Source organism: Lonchura striata, chromosome 7 (assembly GCF_050655825.1).
Source record: "Lonchura striata isolate lonStrDom1 chromosome 7, ASM5065582v1, whole genome shotgun sequence".
Taxonomy (NCBI): Eukaryota; Metazoa; Chordata; class Aves; order Passeriformes; family Estrildidae; genus Lonchura; species Lonchura striata.
The window spans coordinates 3,437,783-3,460,353 of NC_140709.1; the positions used below are offsets into that span (position 1 = coordinate 3,437,783).

A 22,571-nucleotide genomic window follows, 5' to 3' on the forward strand; every position below is an offset into this window, starting at 1 on the left:
GGACAACAAAAGATGATTTCACACTGAGAGGCCTCTTCCTGCAGCAACAGCATTCATCAAAAATGGTAATAGCAGGTGGCAGCAAGACACAAATGTCCTTAAACTACCTTTATGCATCTCTATGCTGTTTTCTTGTCCCATCCTGCAGTCAAGATTTGGACCTGCCCTGTGGGAAGGTCCCCTCCCGCATGGTCCAGATGGGCAAAATCTGCATCAACAGGTGCTAAATAACATGTCCAGAGACCAAATCAGCCCAGCATAACCCCAAGAGATGCTGAAAGCTACTTTTAATCCCAGGCACCTCAGCTCCTGCTGGGCCTGACCTACCATGGGTGTGCAGATGAGGACTCCAGTGGCCCTTAAATAATGAATTTATTTATTCTTTTTTAAGAGCAAGATTTGGGGTATTCTTCCATCCCCTTTCAAGGTGATTTTTTAGCACTCCAGTGTATATTTGCTGTGTTTCCTGAGGTCAAATCAGTGGCAGCTTTAATTGCACTTACAAGGAATGCTGCTAAAATGGGCACAGAGTCCTAAACTCAATGTTTTCTTCATTATTTTGCAACTTTGGGAGCCTGCCAACATCGTTGCGAGATTTGGCATGTACTTACCTGGAAAGAATGAGGCTTAATATTTCATTTCAGCTTTGCAAGGGTTTCTCCTCTCGCCAAGAAAAAAAGAGCAAGCAGAGGGATCAGGAACACAGTCAAAGGGCAAGGCTGGTCCCTCTGATGCTGGCATAGATCAACACGGCTCTGCAAGGTTCTGGGGAGCTCTCCTGGAAATCAAGAGCAGCTCCAACACAAGAGGCTGCACCTTTAGCAGCTGCTTCACCACTCTGCACATTCGTGTGCACAGGGAATATTTTCACCTCCACACTCCTGAGGCTGGATTGGTAGGTCAAAGAATCATTAAGGTTGGAAAAGATCTCTAAGATCATCAAGTCCAAAAATTAAGAGGTGAGAGGTTTGTCACGCTTGGAGGTGTGAACTGCAAAGGCCAAGCTGAGAACCTCACCTGCAGTCCTAAAGCCAGATCTGTGTTTAACTCCTGCTTTAGACCTTTAATACAGAAAATAATCCTCTGACAGCTGTTACTTGGTGCTTGGAACCCACAGACTGCTTTTTGTTGATTATTTTAATGTAAATTGTTTTGACAGCCTCAAAATGGGTGGAAATGAAGGTTACCACCACCCATATCCCACAAGAGCTGCTGTCCACCAACACATCAGCAAGTTAAGGCCAGGTTGGACAGGGCTTGGAGAAACCTGTTTTAGTGGAAGGTGTCCCAGCCATGCCAGGCAGGATGGGACAAGATGAGATTTCAGGTTCCCTTTAGTAGGGAAGGGGTAAAGGTTTTCCCTTTTACTGGTTAAATGGTTTAAAACATGGGCTCCATAGGGCTGGGGCCCCTCTGGAAAATCCTGGCATTGGAGCTGGGTTTTTTGTGGGCTGGGATGGTACTTACACAATACACGTGCTGCTTGGAACCAGCTCCTGAGGAGAGCATCAGGACAGGGAGACCCACTGCAATGCAAGGAGTGGATGCTTCCTCTGTCACGATGCTTCAGCTGTTGAACAAAAACATTTTCCTGATTAATTCCCAAAGCTGTGCTTCCCCCATCCATAATGTCTGACTTTCTCCACTCAGGATGCAAAAACTCCTGATTCGAGCTAAAATAATCTACCAGGCCTACAATTTGAGCATAGCTTATGTCAAAACCTTTCTGTGGATCTGGTCTTCCCTCTGCAGCCACCCCACTGAAAGGATTCAGCTCCTTGGGAAATGAAACACTCTTCAGTGGGAATAAGGATGTCAGGCACCGTTTCCAAAGGAGCGATGCCTCGGTATATTTTGGTTTAATATTCTTATGTCAATGACACTGGTAGGAAATGGGAAAAGGTAAAAGCTCTGTGAGGCATGCAAATCAGGAATGGGAGTGTGACAGCAGAGGCTGGCACGGCTGTCACCAGGGCCGGCAGGAAACATTCCCTAAGGACCTGAATCCCCACCAGCACTCCCGACCGAGGAGTTAAATTTTGCTGTTCGCCTCAGCGGCATAAATCCGCAGCATTTTGACTGAATCCCATAAAAGTAAATCAGCGTAAGTGAGGCCAGGCTGCAGCCCCACAATCCTGCAGGACCAACGCTGGGAACAGCGATCGCAGCTCCCGCCACGCTGGTGGCAGCGCCCGGAGCCAGCCAGGGAGCAGCTGGGAGGCAGCCAGATGGGCAATGAAAGGGGCACAGCCAGAGCCTCAAAAAAATAGCTTTTTAATCGTAGGAGATTTTTGCAAGACATAAAGTTGAATTATTTTAATATTTTTGCTCCAGCAGCAGAAATGTAAATGCTGCCGTTTGCACAGAGAGAGTTGTTTGTTTGGTTTTTTAAGTTGTTGAGAGGCTGTGCTTAAAAAGGGGATGGTATTAATCATCTCTACGTCAGGGAAGTCTAAAGGGGCACATCAGGCAGCTCCTTGGAGGAGCTGATGGGCAGGGGTCTGTTCTGCTGGCTGGTGTTTTTTTTTCAGAGCGGGTATCAAATGGGTCCACGTGGCATGAACAGAACATAGCTCCAGATGGGAGAGCAGTTCCCATCTCTTGCAGAGTAAATCTGCTGTTTGAGACTATATTCTATGACTGAAATTTTATACATATGACTTTGTTGGAGCTGGGATCTCTTCCTTTGAAAATGTGCTACAATAATAATTGCATTTACCAGTTGCCAGTCCTTCTCGCAAAACGTGTTGTTTTTTTTTTTTTTTTTTGTTCGGATTGTGAAATTAATTGTCTCTAGCTAATATAATTAAAAACAAACACTTTGGATTTCAGCAGAGGGAAAGGGGAAGGGAGAAAGAGAGGGGAAGAAAAAAAAAAAAGCAAACTGCAGCCCTGATTTTTTTTTTTTTTTTTTCTATTGACAAGAAGAAAGCCCTGCCATCCCTGAACTGTTTAATTATTGAAATGAACTGTAACAGCACACTGGATTGTTGCCGAGGTCACCGAGCAGTACTGGATGTCGAGAGGAAAGCAGCAGCTCCAAGAGCCCTGCAACGCCCCAGGCTCCGGGTGAAATCCCACACACTTTTTCTCAAGCATCCAGGCTCTGATAGGTAGCCTGATAGCACGGCTGCTTTGCTGCTGTTGCAGAGGTCCAACGGTGCTTGCTTGTTTTAAGACGAGCCAAACTATGCTCTGGTGGCCACCGTGACGCTGTGATTCCCATGCCCTATCGCATTCCTCTTTCTCAGATCCCAGGCATTTTTTTTTTTTCCCCCTACGTGCAGTCCAGGATGTAGACAAATGAATTCCAAGTGACCTATGTGGGGGTGGACTCTTTGGAAACAAACAACAAAAATAAGATATCTCCTGTCCTCACTTTTTCATTTGCTCGTTCCCTGGATACAGTTTATTCGTGGCAATGAAATACACATTGTGTCTCTGGAGTTAGATCCAGCAGCAACATCTTTACCACCCCCTAACCTTGGCTTTTTTTTTTTTTTTTTTTTTTTTTTTTTTTTTTCTTTTCTTTTCCTGATTTCCTATTTAAGCCTTTACAAAAGACATCTTGTTTAACATTATCTGCTCCTTTGGAAGTCAGGCTGCCCTCAAAAGCCTATCATATCAAAGCTTGCTATTGATTTAAACAATGTTTTTACTGGAAAAAGTTTAGGAAACTGGAAGTTTTGTAAAAAATTTTGTATCTGCACTGACAGGAGAATCTGTTGGACAAATAATGACTGTTTGCAGGGAAAAGGAGAAACTTCTTTTGAATCTTTCACAGTTAAGAAAATCCTGTAGATACAAAAACCGCTAAAAAGAAATAAAAACTGCAGTTGAGGAATAGACAGTAAACATTTCAGATTGCTTTATGGTGCACTATTACAGGCAACTATGTTGCTTAAGTAGGCATAACATTTTTCACAGTATATATTTAAGGATTTTTTGTGGGGTAGATTAACAGCAGGGATACATAGCTCTTAAAGGGAGGGCAGAAATAATTTCTGCCACTCCAGTGGCCTGATAGGTCACAAAAAAATCTTTTAAAAAAGCAAGAAAAATGCACTGCATGGTCAAGCAGGAGCAGCCTCCAGCCTACCCTGATGCTCATGGGCTGCACACAGAGCAGGAGTGACCCCTGGGACCAGTTCTGGCCCTGGAGGCTCTGGAGAGGTTTCCCAGAGTGTTGCTGGCACACCTGTGGAAGATGCAGCTCTGCAAACTGGCCAGAGCAGCACTGGGAAGAGGTTCCAGCTGTCAGGCATCGCCCCTCTCCCAGCACCAGCACTCCTGGAGCATCCACGAGCCCACTGGCAGCAGCCCCTGGCTCCTGCTGTCAGTCAGCCTGTCCTCCTCACCACAGCCCACATGTCAGACCCTCTGGGCCACCACAGCCCCTGGTGGACCTCAGCTGTGCTCCAGAGTGGCTCTCAAGGACAGGGAGCCATGCAGTGCCATCCCCTTGCAGGCTGCCAACCCTGCGAGACTGAACAATGGAACAAAGAATAATGGGGAAAGAGCAGCATTGTGTTGGATTCCCCTTGGCTTCATTAAAATTAGTGATGGCCTTCAGTTCTGGGTGCTCCAGAGCTCTCCTGGCTGTGCACAAAGCAGAGATCAGAGGGGCAGCATCTGGCCTGGCAGAGATTCTCAGCGCTTCTCCCCTGCCCCTGACTCCGTGGGCTGATGGGGAGGGTTTGCCAGGTCACAGAACCCCAGAAAGGCATGGAAAGGACCTTAAAGTCCATTTCCTTCCACCCCTTTCCATGGGCAGGGACACCTTCCACCATCCCAGGCTGCTCCAAGCCCTGTCCAGCCTGGCCTTGGGCTCTTCCAAGGATCCAGGGGCAGCCTCAGCTTCTCTGGGCACCCTGTGCCAGGGCCTGCCCACACTCCCAGCCAGGAATTCTTTTCTAACATCTGATCTAACCCTGCCCTCTGTCAGTTTAAAACCATTCCCATTTGTCCTATCGCTCCATGCCCGTGTGAAAAGTGGCTCTCCAAATATTTAGCTAATTTTTTAACAGTCCAAAGGAAATGAGAAAAAACTGATTTTTATTATCCCCCATGGAGTAACAACTTACTCTGTTCCCCAGTTTACTTTTACCTCCTTGGAAACACACACTATTTACTCCAGATGCTCCCACCAGTGGCTGGGTCCTCATGGGACCTTCTTCACCTTCCCTGGAATATGCAGAGTTTCCACAGAGGCAGAGGAGCTGATCTTTTTGTAAATTATGTGCACTGAACTAAGCAATTTTACAGTTCATTCTCCCAGGTAGCCAGGAACCACTGTATGTCTATCTACTTAATTTGACAATTAATCTTTGGAAGGCTGGTAGTAATTTTAGATTAGCTTTTTTTATCTTAAAAAATCAGTAAGCAACTTCCTTCTGGTTAATTTTTCTTTTTATTTTTTAGTTTTTCTACATATTTCCAGTGGTCATCTTGTCTACTAAATTTGTTTATCCTTTTCCATGCATGACTTTGGGAATCAGAAGTGGGGGGAGGAGGGAGACATGCTAAGGAATTGGAAAACATCTTACATTTTTTAAGTAGGTGAGATTAAGTGTTTGCGCCATAGTTTACAATTATAATAAAATAAATCTAGAAACTATTTCATGTATGAGAGCATGTGCATTAGAAAACATATTTTTGTAACAGATAACCATCTTCTGAACACTAGAATGTTGGTAATTTGTCAGTTTTTCTTTTAATTAAAACTGTGTATATAGTTCATGCTCTGTTTGATTCAGTGTCAACATTTTGGATGGGGGCTAAAACTGATTTCCTCTTAAATCTTTGCATTTCTCAGGACAACTGATGAAGTGTGCCTCAACATTAAGCTCATGAGCCCATGAGGTTTTGCCTGTTTCAAGATCAGTAAATCAAGAGACATTAGAGCAACAGCCCTGATAACACCCAAGACTTCCAACACTTCTGTAAATGCTCTCTTTACCAAAACTGCATCAATTTTTCCTGTCAGACAACCTGTTTTAATTCATTGCATCATAACCAAGCTGGTCCACTGTAAAATGAATTAAAACTATGCTAGTTAGGAATTCAATTCTGAATATGTTTCTCATTGCAACCCATGAAATGTTTAAATGTTTTGTTTTTTTTTTTTTCTTAACAACAGAAAAATTTGCCTGGTGTTTCTCTAAATAATTTTTTAAAATATATGGGTTTTTTTAATTTTCAGTTTTCCTTTTTGAAAATATGAAAACGTGCATGGTCTGGGTTTGAATGGACCTTAAAAATCATCCAGTTCCACACCCTGCCATGGGCAAGGACACCTCCCACTGTCCCAGGCTGCTCCAACCTCTATCCAACCTGGCCTGGGACACTTCCAGGGATCCACAGCTTCTCTGGGCACCTTGTGCCAGGGCCTCACCACCCTTATTGGGAATTATTTTTTCAGGATATCCAACCTAAATTTCTCCTCTTTCAGTTTGAACCCAGCACTCCTTGTCCTGTCACTACATTCCTGATGAAAAGTCCCAGATCTGGGTGAGTTTGGAGCCCAGCCCTCCTGGCTGTCGCACACAGAGTGAAAATAACCACCACATTTCTTAAAAATACACCATCTCACCACATTTAGCTCCAAGCCCCAGTTCCTTCCACCTTGCCTATTTTAATAAATACTCATGGCACTCAATAAAATTAAAACATCAGTGAGCAAAAGAGATCCATATGAATTTTCCCCCAGGGATTAGCAATGGAGAGGAAGAACATCTGGCACAGGAGAGTCGTTGCTAACTGTGCTCACTGATAGGTGAGTACAGTGATAATCTCATTTATCTGCAATGTACCTGAATGCTTCTTGGATCAAAACCTGGGAAAGGCAAAGGAAAAGACTGAAAAGTGAGAAAGCCTACTCAAAAAAGATGGCAACTTCCAGGTGTAGTCACGATGTCAGTGAGGTGCTGGATTCCCTGGGAATTACCTCAAGACAAACACGGTGAGAATTACTTTGGAGAGGATGTGAGGAAAAGCGCACCATGAGAAAGAGGAGCAGATGCATCTTTCAAGCTCAGTATTCCTCATGCCTCTAACTTTACATGCCCTTTTACTAATTTTCTACGCTGATAATCTATAGAACCTAATTACACAAAGTCTAAGAAAGCTCCTTCCACGAAAGGCATAATGCTGATATCTGAGTCACGAGCACAGTTAATGTAATCTAACACATATTGCGGGAACCTACTGCACACAGATATTACCAATTAGCACATGATTTTAACAATCAACATTCATGCAATTAATAGAACACTTCATATTCCTTCTAATTTTGAGCTCTGCATGAGCATATGTTATCATGACGGAATGTGGGATCATTTATTTATACTGGAAGCAAGGCACCACACAGAAATCAGAGATGCTGAAAGTTAGCCTGAAAGTGAAATAGGCTCAGCTTTGCATTGAGAAAAGAATATTATTAGTCTGACTTCTAAAAGTTGAACCTTTGCCTTACCTTCTTGTTGAACCTTGCTGCTGGTGAACTTCTGGAGAGGAAACTGTATCCTGATTACAGCTGGGGAATAAAACAATGTGTTCTTCAGCAAGCACTTCTCTCTAAAATTGAAAACTATGACATAATTGTCACTCAAAAAAAAAGTAAATAAATATGTCTTGCTTAGATATTTATAAATATATATATATTTAAAGATAACAATAGACACCTTGTTTTCCACAATTATGTATTATTTTTCTTTACTGTGAACAGGAAAGAATCATTCTACTTATAGGACAGGTGAGGCATAGAGATTTAAACCCAGATCCCCACAGTGCTTAGCCACTCACTTACTTTGAATTCCAGCCACTCACTTACTTTGAATTCCATAGGATTTAGGAATTTAATACCTTTAGGAACCAATGCTGTCTATTTTTCTGGCAGCAGAGGAAGCAGAGAACCAAACATCTGTTCCCCAGTGATGTTGCCAGCCTACCTTACCTGTCTCTCCCCTCCTCCTTGGTGCTGACATCACTAAGAAGCAATAACACTAATTACTGAAGTCCTAGCTTGTCACTGGCTCATTAAGGAGATGAGATTCTCAGTAAAGAAGGGGTTTTTGCATGAAGGCTGCAAAGACTGACACGGCACTGCTGCAGTGGCTGGAGCTGCTGCATTCCCTGTCTGGCTCTGGGAAGGAGAACACCAAAATTCGGGGACTTTGCTCCAGAACATCTTCACATCCCCAGCTGCCTGGTTACAGAGATGTCCCTGATGTGGTTCCTGCCACTGAAGACATTCCAGGAGACCTCCCCAGCCAAGCACACCCTTCTGGAGCTCCTCCTGGCAGCTTGGGCACACACCTGTGCCAAACCAGCATCCCACCATGCCGACCTTCAGTTCAGGAAGATGTCTCCTCTGATCCCTGTCACCAGGGAGTCCCTTTCCACCTGCAGTGGAAGGTGGTGGCTGTCCCCTCGTTGCCTTTCCAGTGGGTTAGGAGCAGCATTAGATCCCCTTGGGCTTCTGCTTTGGGAAGAGCTCTAAGCCCAGCACGGGGAGGCTTTTGGTGCAGGCACCAAAGCAGCTTAGACTGCAGATGTAGACTCCAAATCATTGTCTTTCCCTCTTTTGGGACAAGCTCCTGGGAGAATTTGGTTTACCAAACATCTGATGTGTATTTATCAACAGGAGAAAAGCAGCCACTCTCTGGGTATAACTGTATTTTTAAAAAATGCCAGGGGAGTATTTATGTCTCCCATTACTGCCTCCCGCCATGGAGGGAGCCTTCACAGAATCACTTTTTGGACTGTTTCAAACAAGAGCAGATTAAAGCAATCTACAAGTTGATAAAGAAAAGAGAGATTTCACCTGTGAAAACACCTCTCATATTTATCTCAAGGGCTCTCTGACCCAGTAATGGTAAAAATGTTGGTGAACCCCCTCTGAAAGTCAGTGTCTGGCTGTGCAATTTCCACACTTGGAAACAAGGATGCAGTTCAGTCGCTCCAGATTTCCATGATGATCAGGGCAGATGTACAGCTACAGACAAATGAGGGGGGGAAAAAGGAAAGTCTCAAACTCAGTTTGTCCGAGGTAACTTCAGTGAAGGTAATAGAGCAACATCAGTGTTACTGACAGGGAGGTAAACAGAGCCTAATGGTTTTTACACTGAGTAAATGCATTAACAATGTCCTTCCTGCCAAAAAGAAATCAAAAGATACTTTTCTCCACCAATATCTTCAGTAAACTTCCATTTTTCTTAACCATTATTTTTATTGAAGGCTTTACTGCACAAAGAATCCAGGGGGAACACGAAATCACATAATGGGGCAGGTTGGGGAATTCTCTAAAAATACGTAACCATGGCACCCTTGTCATTACCAATCAAGTGTTCTTGATAAAAAGTAAAGTAATTAGCCTTTGAGAGGAGCATAAAGCTAATTAAAAATGACAACTTAGTCATCTCAACAAACAACAGCACAGAACCAGTCCAGAGTTCTAACTATAGCACAATGTGATAACCTGACCTGCCACAACCACTTGCCTTCAACCCCTTAAAAGAAAACACAGTTTGTGAGAGGGAAACTTTGGTAACCACTTCCTTTGTTGTAAAATCTAGATTCATCTCATCTACCATCCAATATTTCTCTTTGTTCTCAGAGTTTCTAAGACAGTTTTGCCCAACTATCAGACATTTTTCCAAGTGAAATGATGGAAATTTGTGTAGTCTCCTAAAAGGAGATGACAAAATGTGAAGCACGAGCATATGCATTGTCAAAAAAATTCACAAGCTGCGAATGAGTTGAGTCTCATAACAAAGTTGCTTGCTCAGAATTTAAAAATAATAACCAGAAACAAAAAGAAACCACTGGTCTCTCACTTACAGAGCAACTGGGGTTCTGTCCTCTCACAGGTGGTAATGACAAGGTTTTAGTTCAGTTCTTTGGAGCAAGAATGAGTATTTCTTCATTTCTTGTCCTACAAAAACCCTTGAGGAGGACACATTATCAGAAAATTATTACAATTACCACCATTTTTTCTTAGCAGGTGTATTTACTCACATTGCAGGTACTGAGTTGCTGTATTTTCATGGAATCATAGAATGACTTGGTTTGGAAGGAATCATGAAGATCATCCACTTCCACCCCTGCCATGGTCAGGGACACCTCCCACTTGTCCCAGGCTGCTCCAAGCCCTGTCCAACCTGGTCTTGGATGCTTCCAGGGATCCAGGAGCAGCCACAGCTTCTCAGGGCCTCTCCACCCTCACAGGAAGGATTTTTCCCAATCTCCCATCCATCCCTGCCTTCTGGCAGTGGGAGCCATTCCCTGAGTCCTGTCCCTCCATCCCCTGTCCCAAGTCCCTCTCCAGCTCTTCTGAGGCCCCTTCAGGCACTGTTTTTAAATCTTCCCTTTTCAAACCACCAGATTCAACTAAATATTTCCTAACATAAACACACATATATATTATATATGTATAATTAAATACATTTACTGCAGCCAGCAACCTGTGACACTACATTCCTTAGAGCTGAGAGCTCATTCTCATTAAGGATTAGAGCTCTGGAATCACAAAATCATTGAGTTCAAATCCAACATTACCCTAACAATGCTGAAGTGCCCTAACTTAAAGTGTGTGCATACAACAGTCTCCACAAAGTTTTGGCACAGCTCCTAAGCCCATACTCACAAAATTAGATTTAAAAATGATAAACCAGTGACGCGCCAAGCACAAACACTGGCTCCTCAACAGGTCCTGCTGAGCGATGCTGATACTTCATCATGCTGACAGACTTTCCTCAAGCACACAGGAAATACAGATTTGATCCTCAAAACAAGGATTGACTGGAATAGGAAAGGAGGTAGAAGAGATTATGGTTATGTTTTGAGTATCCCACACTAATCTTTCAGTATAGTTTCAGTTCCTGCTTGCTGGGAAGGTCAGAACAGTGACTTAGAGAAGGCCTGAGGCTGCTGAGATGCAACACATCCGAAGTACCCCATGAAACAGAGTGATTGCAATGCAATGCAAGCAGTGAAAACTTAAGCTCCTTTGACTTGCAGCATATATGAATATATGAGAGGGTAAAATACTTACAGATGTGTATCTAGACCAAATAAGAAGGCCTTGTAGAGACAGGGAAATATGTATCTTGTGCTGCGCTGCTTGCAGTCCTAGGAAAGCTTGAAGCAGAAATAAAATGTTTGCTTTTACTCTGAATAAATGCGGGATGAAAAGAAATTCTGAGCAGCCATGAACTAGATAAAGACTTTGATCCTGCTTGGTAAGACCCAGCTCATGAAGGCCAGCTCTGGCTTAGGAAGGAGAGTCTCCCTAAGCCTCCTCCGCAGCCGGTGCAGAGCGGGATCATCCATCCCCAGCTGGAGCAAGGAGGCACTGCTCCCTTCCAGCCCATGGAAACAGACCAACACATACAGCCTGAACATCTTAGGCTGGGATCCCAAATCTACAGATCTGCACCTCTTCAGAATTATTCACACGCCAAGCGTAACAACGTTGGACAGCCCTTCCTGAGCCCTGCTTTACGAGCTTTTCATTGAAAACCTTCTCGGGCTGAAATGTTTCCTCCAGCTCAATTCTGTATCGTGAATTCAGTGCAATTCTGAGCTATTCCAGTTTGCTTTTTCAATTCTTTAAAGTGTTTTCTCAAAGATATTTGTAAAGGCTTGTGTCTAAAAACGTTTTAAAGGCCCTAAAGGAAATGCAGTTTCTTTTCATACGCCTACAGGACAAGCAGGTGTCCTGGTCTCAGACTCTTAGATGTTATAGGACATAAGGGAAGATAAGAGAAGTGCTGCTTTTCTCTTCCTTTTCTTCTTTCCCCAAGCAAAAATTAAAGTTTTACAGGGATGAGGTAGTAATCTACCACACCTGCAAGGAGCAGACATCTACTTGATCTTTTGACACGCCATTTCCTTGTGTAGGGTGGTGGAGATGAAAATGAGGTATTTTTCTTGTTAGGAAAGCAGAAAAGAGTGAAATCACTTACTCTTGTACCTCTCCTTAGACCTATAGGCTCTAAACTTAATTCCAAGTTTAACCTGGAGAAAGAAATGGAAAAACTACTCTGTAAGGAACAGGACTGTGCTGGCAGCAGAGGGGATTCAGTGATCTAATAGTTCTTTTTCCAGCTCTGATTTCTTTGATACTATTTATAAAAATTGAAGAAAACTGATGGATCACTCCAAACAAATTGTTACCATAAACCAACAGCAATCAACAGAATTGGCCCATTAAGAGTTGTGTGGAGAGAGGGAGAGGACTAATAACGTACCTTTCCTGGTCCTGGGCTATGTTTATCTCCCATATTTATTTAAAAGCAAATCAAAATACTTTTAAACAAGTCGGCTGGTTCCAAATTTAGGAACAATTGAACAAAGAGGAATCTGCTAATTCCAGATGGAGTGCATATAGTCCCTTGGCACTTATTACTTACCAAATGTTTCAGAAAGCAAACACATGACCTAAAAGATTTCGTGAGTGTGGGGTCCTCAAAAAGCTTTTAACAAGTCATGTATTTCCAGCCATATTTACTTTACCCACACACAAAACCCCTACTTCGTTTTCCTTTCCATTTTTTTTTCATTTTCTTTTTTTTTTAGGCAGACAATGCTGCCTTTAAAGACTATTTATGGATGATTCAGTTATCCCATAAGGGCAGGAGCTCTAAAGGTGTCTCCTTTGAAAGGCTTCAGCTGTGGAGCATCTGCTGCCTGCCAGGGCCACCTTCCCTGCTGGGTGCAGGTGTTTTGCTAAAGTGGGATCCTCCTGCCCAACCCTGCAGGAAATGGGCACCCACAGATGGTTTCTTATCTCAAAGAGACGCAAAATATTTCTCTGTGGTGGGTTTTTTCTCCTTTTAAACCTGCTCCTTCACACACCAAAGTTGTCCTCCAACATCCTGCGAGGCAGTGCCAAGCCATGATGCACCTCCAGGCAAATTAATTGAGACTTTTTTTCTTTTTTAATGCATTTCATATTCATTGCTGAGGTGTTTAAATTAATTTCATAGGAAAATTAGTCTTACGAATGCAACTTGGAATTTTTTAGGGTATATTATATTCCGTTATTATAATTGTTTCCTCCCCAAATGAGACACTTCAGGGGAAGAATAAAGTAGAAATTCTTGATTTTTGAGGCAGTTTGATGGAAGTCAGTGATTTTTCACCAGCCCCCCCACCCCAGGAGAACGGAGGTGGCGATGACGTTGCCATCAGTGTCTGTCCCAAGCCTCTGGACCAGCATGTGCAGGTCCTTGAAGGCAAAAATCCCACCTGGGTGACTTCTTTGGGAGACCTTCACTAAATCCCTTCAGTCTGAGAGAGCAAAAAGGTTTCACTTCTGTTCTAGGTGACAATTTTCATGACACAGGCTACAGAAAATTCAATATTTCTGCTGTTCATACACTTCTGCTGGAGGGATAAGCCCCGTCCTGCAAGAGAGGCAAAATCAATGGCAGCAGAGAAAACTACTTAATAAACATTTAATTCTTCACTGAGGTGATTTTTTTTTTTTTCTGTTCCTGCTTTCAACATTCTAACATGTCTTTTCTTAGAAACCAAGCCCCTTCCATGATTCTCAAAGGGAAAAAATCTAAAGGCAGTGAATTGTGACTACGAGACTGAAAACAGAAATTTTTCATGATAATATGAACAGGTAGATATAATTTAGTCTTGAGTTTTTGATGAGTTATACCTCTTCTCTTTAATCGCTTTCATCTTTTTTTTTCCCCTCTATCTCTTATTTTAATAACCTTCCTTCCAGTTATGCTGCAACCCTTTCCTTCAGGCTTCTATGGCTGTCATTTTTTCATAGCCACAGAGTCAGCCCAGAAAGAAACTGAGGGCAAAAAAGTTGTTTTCCAATTGTTATTCCAATTTGAGTAACTACAAGGTGAAATTTATCTGCTGACAAAGACTCTTTGTTCAGTAACTCTTCTCTGACTGTGTGCAGTGTGATAGTCCCTAAAGTTTCCCCACTGCAAATCCTTAAGCTGCACCAGCAAACTCAGGCAAACACGTTATTTTACATTTTTAACTAAAATGCTTTTTGTTTTTATTTTAATGAATCCCCTAACTCCAAGTTTAATTAAACTCATGTTTTTTAATTAATTACCAACAAATGCAAATAAGGCAAACTACACAAACATGTATTCACCATTCCCTGATAGATACGTGGGTGGGTTTTTTTAATCCTGAAGTGTCAGGATTTAAAAATCTCAAAGTCTTGAGGGTTGCAACCCAAAAATTCTTTTCAACTGGGGCTTTATGAGAATATTTTAGTAGTGTGTGACAGGGAGCTCATCTGCTTAAGGAAGGAGAAAGCAAACTGCAGGTTCTTTAGCTTTTACCCCTTTTATTCTTGCTAAACAACAGTGACACTCAGCAGATTTAGGCCCATGCATATACTATTATAAGGAAAAAAAAAAAGTAGAATACAAGAATTTCATAGAATCACAATTATGTTCAATTTCCTTAAATGCTGACCAGTGTTGATTCAGGAAAATGCTCTCTCTAGTTATTTAAGTGCAGCTAAACCAGAAATCCTAAATGAAACACATAAGAGTTCAAGCATCAAACTCAAATGCTCAAAGCCCAGGAACCCCAAATTTAAGACATGCATTATAATCATGCTTAAAAATTAGAAACTTTCTCCTGTGAGGACAATACACAGTTGAATTACTTTTTTTAACTACATAAGTACTATTCTCAGGAGGAAAAATTTCAAGATCTCATGAAATATTACTCTGAAGAGTTGCTTAGAAATTTCTTGGCTTCTCTGATCATTTTTTCAGCCTAAACTTTGCAAAAGCAGTCTGTCCCTAATATGTGGGATTATTTAAATCATTCAAGCAAGCAGGAATATTTGTTTCTGCTCCCTTCCTGGGCTTGCCATGGATGAATTTGGCTGTGTCCACATGTCTAGTTCAGCTCGATCTCACAGTCCCAGGATGACCTGAATCCACACACAGAGATCTTGAGTTTGCTTAAATCCTGAGCTCAGTTCTTGAGCTCTGGCCCTCCTGGATCCCAGCCCAGAGTCCTGGCCCTCTAAACCCTGGACATGAAGTAAAGCCAGCACTGGAGTGCTCAGCAAGTTCCCTGGACAATGCATTTTCCCATCAGTCAGCAGGTAAGAGATGTTTTCCCAACTTGGCAAAGGGTTTTCTTATTTGCAGCAGCATTACACACCTTTGGGGAACATATTCTGCAAGTGTTTGCAAGCACTCATGTTTCCACTTTTTTTAGAGTCATTTTTAGGTTGTGTTTTGAGTTTTATACATCTCTGTACTTATATATTTTACATATTTTCATAAATTTTGTAATTTTTTATGCACATACACAACTCCCTGTATACACATCCACAGAACCTCTTCTACTTCTCCCCATCTAAAATAACAGGCAGATTTCTCCATCGATCACCATGGGCTGGAAAGAAGAGATTAAAGGACTGACACTAAGCCACCTTTACCTCCATAAAGAGGTCTTCTGCCCCCTAAGATGCCAAATGTGAATGCACAAGTTTGTGGGGCCTCTTTCCCCACCAAAAAAGGAAATAAACAACTTAAAAGGGAAACTACCAGCTTTGAGACCTGACTATATAGATAACTTCTGGGCTAGTAGGAATTTTTCCAGCTCTCTGTCCCTCTGTTTGCCCAGATGAAAAATGGGAATACACTGCCCCTAATGATCTTATGCAAAAATTTAATTATGTTTGGCTTATCTAATCGATGTATTTTGAGGAACTTGGCAAAAAGATGTCATATGTGCAAAGCTATTTGTTGTGTTTAAAGATATTTGTGCTCCCATCCTTGGGAAAATTCCTCACGTTCCCTGTCCTGCTGCACTTAGCAATGATCCTATCTTGATTGTGTTCCAGCTACCCAGTGTCAAAAATAATCAGGAATAGGCAAGATGAAGCACAAGAGTGTTCTGTGGAAGGCTGTGAATCCAGTGGCTCCTCCTTCCCCTCCTTGTCCACTCTAAACACATGCAATCCTTTGGAAACAGTAAATAAATAATTAAACCAGCAGGGCAATGTCCACTCGTCTCCTGAACAGCTCCTGTAACATGATAGTCCTTAGGCAGCCATGCAAGATTTATCATCAGAATTTCAAGGCTTGAGAAAGCCCTTAAAATATCCCCCATCCCCCCAGACAGCTCTTCCAAAAAAATGAGGAAATAAAGATATTCCCTCTTTTGCTTTTTCCCGGTTTCCTTCCAGCCCACAGGTTGGCGAGAGGCGCGGGGACCGTCAAAACCATCTTCAGCAAAAAGGGGTTTTCCTTCCTTAAGAAATATTGCAAACAGAAGATTCCCATGTTTGAAAGGTCAGAGGAAAAAAACATAATGCACTCATGAAGAGACAACCTCATTAATCCTGTTGTTCTTGGCCCAGTCAATAGAAGAAACATAAATGCTGTCAACACTGCGCTGCTAGATAAAGGATAAAAAGTGGGAATGAAATGTTTTACTGCAAGGACTGCTCTTATGGTTTGAGAACATTTCTGGAAATAACCTGAGCTGAGAAAATATTCCCTAGGAGGAATACATTCTGTGGGAAACTGTGTGGAAGATAAAGTTTGGTCAGTGACCTTCTCACTATCCTCTAATCACACAGCACACACTGCTCCAAAGAGAAAAAAAGGGATACTGTGCAGCTAGAGACACTTTACCTTCCCCACATTACATGAATTGAAGTGGAAAACACAAGAGTATCATAAATCTCTATTTCATGCTTTCAGATACTGTAGTGAAATAATAATCTACTGTAACTCACCGGGAAAAAAAAGTGACTTTTGGTTTAGGGCACTGCAATAACACCAACCGTGATACACCTTCGGTGAGCATAAAAACAAATGACTGGAAGTTGCTAAAAGGGGAACTTGCCTTTTCATCTGTGCAACGTTAGAAACGGAGAAAGAGCCTCACATTTCTCATCCAAGAGCAGGAATAACAGAGAGGGGGAAGGCACGAGGTGAGACCTCTCCTGTGCAGGCAGCTCCCAGGGATGAGACAGAAGAGCTCAGTTTAAACTCTCACACATTAATGCAGCAGCAGCAGCATTTCAGATACTGTATCTGTACCGACAGAGAGAGTAAATATTGGCTTATGTAGTTACTCCTGGGAAGATTAGGGAGACATCAAATATGGATGTCCCCAGCACTCCACACGCAGGGAGGGTAATGGAAAACTCCCATCTTTAGATATTTTTGGGGAATATCGCTTTTCCACTTCTTTTTTTATTATTTTTTATTTGTCCTTTGAAAGCAGAATTACTGTAATTACTGTCTGTAAAAGGTGGTTATTTGAAGACTGGTGTTACACGCACGGAAATGTCAAAGCTTTTTTGGTTTCTGCAGCACGAATCTCGGGAATGCAGTGTGATCTTCCTGAAATGGCACTGCTGGGGTAATGCCACAGCACAGGAGTTGGGTAAATATTTTCCTTGTGCTCATCAGTTCCTGGCTGTTGACAAATACACTACCTAGAGCAGTAATGCAGGGTAATGATGTCATTACTGGGGGATAAACATCGCAGCTGTCGTGCGTGCCTATAGTTCTTGCAAAATAGAGCTGAGGGTGAATTAGTTTGTGTACTCCACATCTTTCAAATATTTCACTAATCACCATAGAAATAATGAACTAAGTCAGACACAGGCAAATCTGAAGTGCTCCAGTTCAAAATTACTGTTTTGTTTTTGTTTTGTTTTTTTTTTTTTCTTCAGAAGGATCCTTAAAGATAAAGAGAGTGGAGTGGACAGAATGAAATAGCTTTATGTCGCTGTCCCTTGCTGGTTTCCAATGGGACATGAAACAGCAAGAGTGCAATGACATATTCTCTGATTTTACTTCCATCCATCTGGAACCAAGAACTACCAGAAGTCTGACAAGACAGCCTGATTTACAGCCAGATTTCTAGAAATGTTAATAAGAGTTCCTTATTCAAAAAGCACCTTCAAAACTTTTTAACTAGCAGGAAGAGAACCTCAGATGTCTCATCAGCCACCACAATTACTCCTGGAAAAAGACCAAGAAGTGCCCTGCAGAATTCTACTGCATGTGAATGTCTGTATGTAATCAAACCTGCATACATCAAAGCACAGAGATACCTCATCCATGTACAAGATAATGCAGGTAACTAGAGGTCAGGAAAAAACATTTTGTAAAACCTTCAAGGAATGGACAGAAAGGAGCAGCATTTTAACTGATGCTCTCTTGAGAACTTCATTCAAAATAAATTTCTGTATTTAAGTGTATTAATTTATGTATTAAGGAGATCCTTCCCTTTGCTGAGAGCTTTCCAAGTGTAAACAGAGACTCACAGAGGATGGAGCACCATTTCCAGTGCTTTGGTCAGGTACATAACAGCTGCAAAACAAGCTCAGGACCACACAGGACCTGCAGAGGCTCTGTGGGGTGGTTTATGGCAATAGCAGAAAGTCACCAGCAGAATTTTCTTGCTCCGTTTTGTGCAGTGTAACTTAATGGCATTATCGACATCTTCTGTGATATACATCCTGTGATCAGTGCAATTACTGCATGTCATCACCACTGTAAATTTACCCAGCCTGAAACCATTTTAAACTTAAACTGCATACTTAAGAACTACTATCCACCTCCTCTTTGTAAATTAGCTGTATGATTTATCTGTGGGAACCATTTCAAAAAGTATACATTCAGAAATACATATACCACATGATGTCTTTTCCATATGGCATCTCATAATTATTTTGCTGTGTGTGAACATGATGAAAACAGTTTCATAATTCTCTAAGGGTTAGGGTAAATTATTTCAATTAGACATATTTCAGAGCAAACATTACCTTAGGGTTTATTAATAATAGTACCTGAGAAGGAACAGCTGCCTTTTAAGCAGCGAGAGCTGTCAACTTCTCACTGCCCCCCTGTAGCACCCCTTTTGTGACTCTAAAAAAATGGTAGATTTTCTCATGCTTTACCTAAACAGAGAACTTGGCAGCAGAGACCTGGTTGTAATCCTCAGCAAGGGAGCTGGTGGGTGGATTTTTTTCTCTATAAACTCTTGTATAAACCACACCAGTCTCCTGGTATTTATTTTGTGTAATGTTGGAAATCATACACAGATCCAACAGGCCATGTAAAGGAGTTTTGTAACTTCCTGAAACTCTTTCAGGCAAAATCTTTTCTCCAACAGCAGTCCCAGGCTGTCAGGATAATATCGTCATTTTTAAGGGCAAGGTTCCTCAGCTATTTGTAATAGGACAGCTTTGAAAAGACAAAATGCAAATCTAAATTAGATCAGCTAATTATTAGGAATTGCTGTTGGAATTATTAAAAAGAAAATTAGCTCCATTGTCAGAGCATATGGACTGTTTTGCAAGCTTGCCTTGCAGTTTTCAGTGTTGTGTTCCTTATTTAGTTGTTTTTATATATCAAAACTAAAATTCTGGGGCTTGATGTTGAATGACCGGTTGTCTGGGAATACCCCTCTGCTCAGATCAGCCCACCTGCTTTGATGTTCCACACAAGTTCTTCTCCCTCTTTGCAAGGAACACTTTAATTCCACTCACAAATGCCTAAGGATCCATGTAAACCCCCAAATCTGAAAGGGAAGTGTGCTGAGAGCCAGCCAAGGAGCAGGCATGGAAAATCTCTGCCTCTCCTCACCCTGCCCAGCGTGCAGAGGGGAGAGTGAACTGACCCTGAATGCACAGTCACTAAAGCTGGGTTGAAAAAAGGGACAGAGTTACGTCTGCTGGCTAATAAATAATGCAGGTACAATTCACAGAGGGCTGCTGGGACTGAGCACTTGTTACAACCTGTGGGCTGCAGGAAAAGAGTCGTGGGAGCTGCAGCTCTCAGTCAGAGTGGGAGGTGAGGGCATCAGCCCTCCCCAAAATCCTGCTTATCCCAGCCTCACGCATGGAAGAGGGATGAAAGCACCCAGCACAGGAAAAGCAGAATTTTAAACTGAAATACCTCCAGTAAGAGTTGAACTTATTCAGTTTTAAAATTAGTGTGTTGAGAAATCAATTCTCACCTTGGCTGCCAGTCTTTGATCCAGCAATGCTTGTGTGCCTGTGGGGAGTGGATTCTTATTTAGTTTATCAATTCCACCACAAATATTTACACACAGACAGACAAAAATAGCACATAAAGTGAGAAAGAGCATGTACTTATATGCAGAACTGTAGGTGTTGCACACAGAATTGCAGACTGGTTTGGGTTGGAGGGCACATTTAAGACCATCCAGTCCCACCCCCTGCAGGGACACCTTCCACCACCCCAGGTTGCTCCAAGCCCCATCCAGCCTGGCCTTGGACACTCCCAGGGATGTGCAAACCCATGAAAGCCAACTCCAGGCTATCCAAAATGCTCAGTTAGCACCCAGACAAACATGATTCTTCCACGACATCATTATCATACTTTCATCATTTCGTCTCAACCACAAGAGGAAAAAAGCATTTCCAAACAGAAAAGAAAAAACTGATAGGTAAAAGAAATTCGAGCTATAAAATATTTCTTTTTGATTCAGGTCCTAGTATTTTTGCCTGGCTCAAGTTCAGGAAGATCTATAACTTTGTTGAGTGATTTCCAAAGGCCCCTTGCCTGTGTCTTTGGTCAGGAACACCTTTAGCTCTGAAATTGCCACTTTAAATATGAGAGAAGCCATTTGCTCCTCTGCCATCTCTGGTGCAGCCAAGCCTGTGCATTTCCACAGAGGTTTTTGCCTGTCCCTTTTCCAGGGGGATCCAGGCAGGTCCCAGCCCTGCAAGGCCCTTCAGCACTGGGTGCTCCATACCCAAAAGTTCTGGGCCAGACTCTCTGTGTCCGCTCCAGTGTGTAGAAACCCATAAGAAGTGAAGGAATGGGAACTCTGAGATCTCTTTAATAAATTGAAATAAAACAAATTTTTGTCTAATGTTTGGACTTTGAAAATGGTTTTTAGTTTGGGGAAGAATATATTCCAAATCATGGAAAGTTCTAATCTCTTTCCCCATGTCCCCAAGGAGGGCACTGACTTCTGGCCTTTGCTTACCTCTCTACTTAATTCCTTTTTTTGTTCTCCTTCACTCACTCACTCCCTAACCAGATAATCTGTCACAGTTCACGTGCTGCTGTACTTTTCAGAATCCCACCCTTTTCTGGGTTCAGTTCTTTTTGGGCAGCTCTCCTGAAGCCATGAAGCTTTCACACTGGTCCTGTCTGCCAGACCTTTTCTCCCTTAACCACTTGCCAATTCATTGGCTTATTTCAATCCAATTTAACAGAGAGGTAGAAGTCCTGAAGATAATTAAATTCCTGTAACTTCTGTAAACATTGGCAGCTGGAGGCAGGTAGGGGAATGAAAAGAGGGCCTCTGCCACAGCAAAAACTGCAGTCATAGGTTTAGCTTGGATATTAGGAAAAATTTCTTCGCCAAAAGGGTTGTCCAGGGCAGTGGTGGGTTCTCCATCTCCACAAGGGATTTAACAGCCACGTGGATGTGGCACTTGGGGACATGGCCTTGTGGTGGCAGGGCTGGGGAATGGTTGGGCTCAATCATCTCAGGGAGATTTTCCAACCTAAGCATTTCTAGGAGGTTCTACAGGAACAACTCTGCTGGTCTGGGCTCAGACAAGAGGTAAAGTGAGACACAGCACCTGGGGGAAACTGAGGCACTATGGTGAAGGATGGCCATGTTCAGATCCTTCATACCAAAAGATGAAATATCCAAATACAGAATCTGCAGTGGCAATGAGACTTCAGGAATTCTGCATCTCAGGCTACAATATTAACTTTGGTCGTCCTTCCCAGAAGTGCTGATTCTCAAGACCCAGTTTCACCTAGTTTCTGCAGAAATGTAGAAGAGCTGATGTGGTACCTGGTACTCAGGGAGGAGAATCTAATTCCAGATTCAGATTCAAAATGTTGTCCTCAGCCTGTAGTTTTTGAATCTGAAAGCTAATGACAGCAAGACAGTGAGTACTTGTATTGTTATTTGTCTTTACAACCACTTCTGGTGCAGGACACGGCTTGTGCTGCTCTCATACCTGTTCACAACATCATTGCATGAGTGACTGGGGTATAAACTCGTGCTCAGCAGTTGCACAATATCCTTTATTGGCAATGGGATTCATCTGGGAGTCAGGAGACAAACTTCCATCTGTTAGTTGTGGGGCTGTGAAAAGTTATCCTTTTTTTTTTGTCCTTCTCTGTCCTTTTCTCTCCCACACTTTGTCTTTTTCATTAGTTGGAGCTAAAACTCCTTGAGCAGAAAGGCCTCTTTTTGCACCAGATGTTTGCATGAGCCTAACACATTGGGAGCATTTCCTAGTTCAGGTCCAGATGGGCTATTGCAAAGAAGATAATATCAAGACTAGCAAATACTAATGTTCTTATGTCTATATGACAACATCACCTTTGAAATGGGAACACTTGTCTGTATACGTTATGAGAAAACATTTTTACTTGCATATTTAGCTGTAACATTCCCACTGAAGTGCAAACATAAGATCTTAAAAGTACCTCCATCAAAATTAATGGATAGCCTGACAGAGATCAAACTTGTTTTCTGCAAAGAGATTAATAATCTTATGACATCTAAGATTTTGCCATGCCTGTCTTGTTTCT

General features: G+C 42.3%; 1 long non-coding RNA gene across 11 annotated transcripts in view; it reads right to left on the bottom strand.

Moving 5' to 3' along the window:
- LOC110470605 (uncharacterized) overlaps window positions 1–22,571 on the bottom strand; it is a 120,151-nt gene that overhangs the window by 36,508 nt on the left and 61,072 nt on the right. For 9 of the 11 annotated variants that reach the window (XR_014956460.1, XR_014956465.1, XR_014956462.1 and 6 more), the window contains one exon: window positions 1,468–21,902. This is a non-coding gene — a long non-coding RNA (uncharacterized LOC110470605). The remainder of the gene's footprint in view (window positions 1–1,467; window positions 21,903–22,571) is intronic. The other 2 variants (XR_014956458.1, XR_014956456.1) reach the window with 2 other exon arrangements.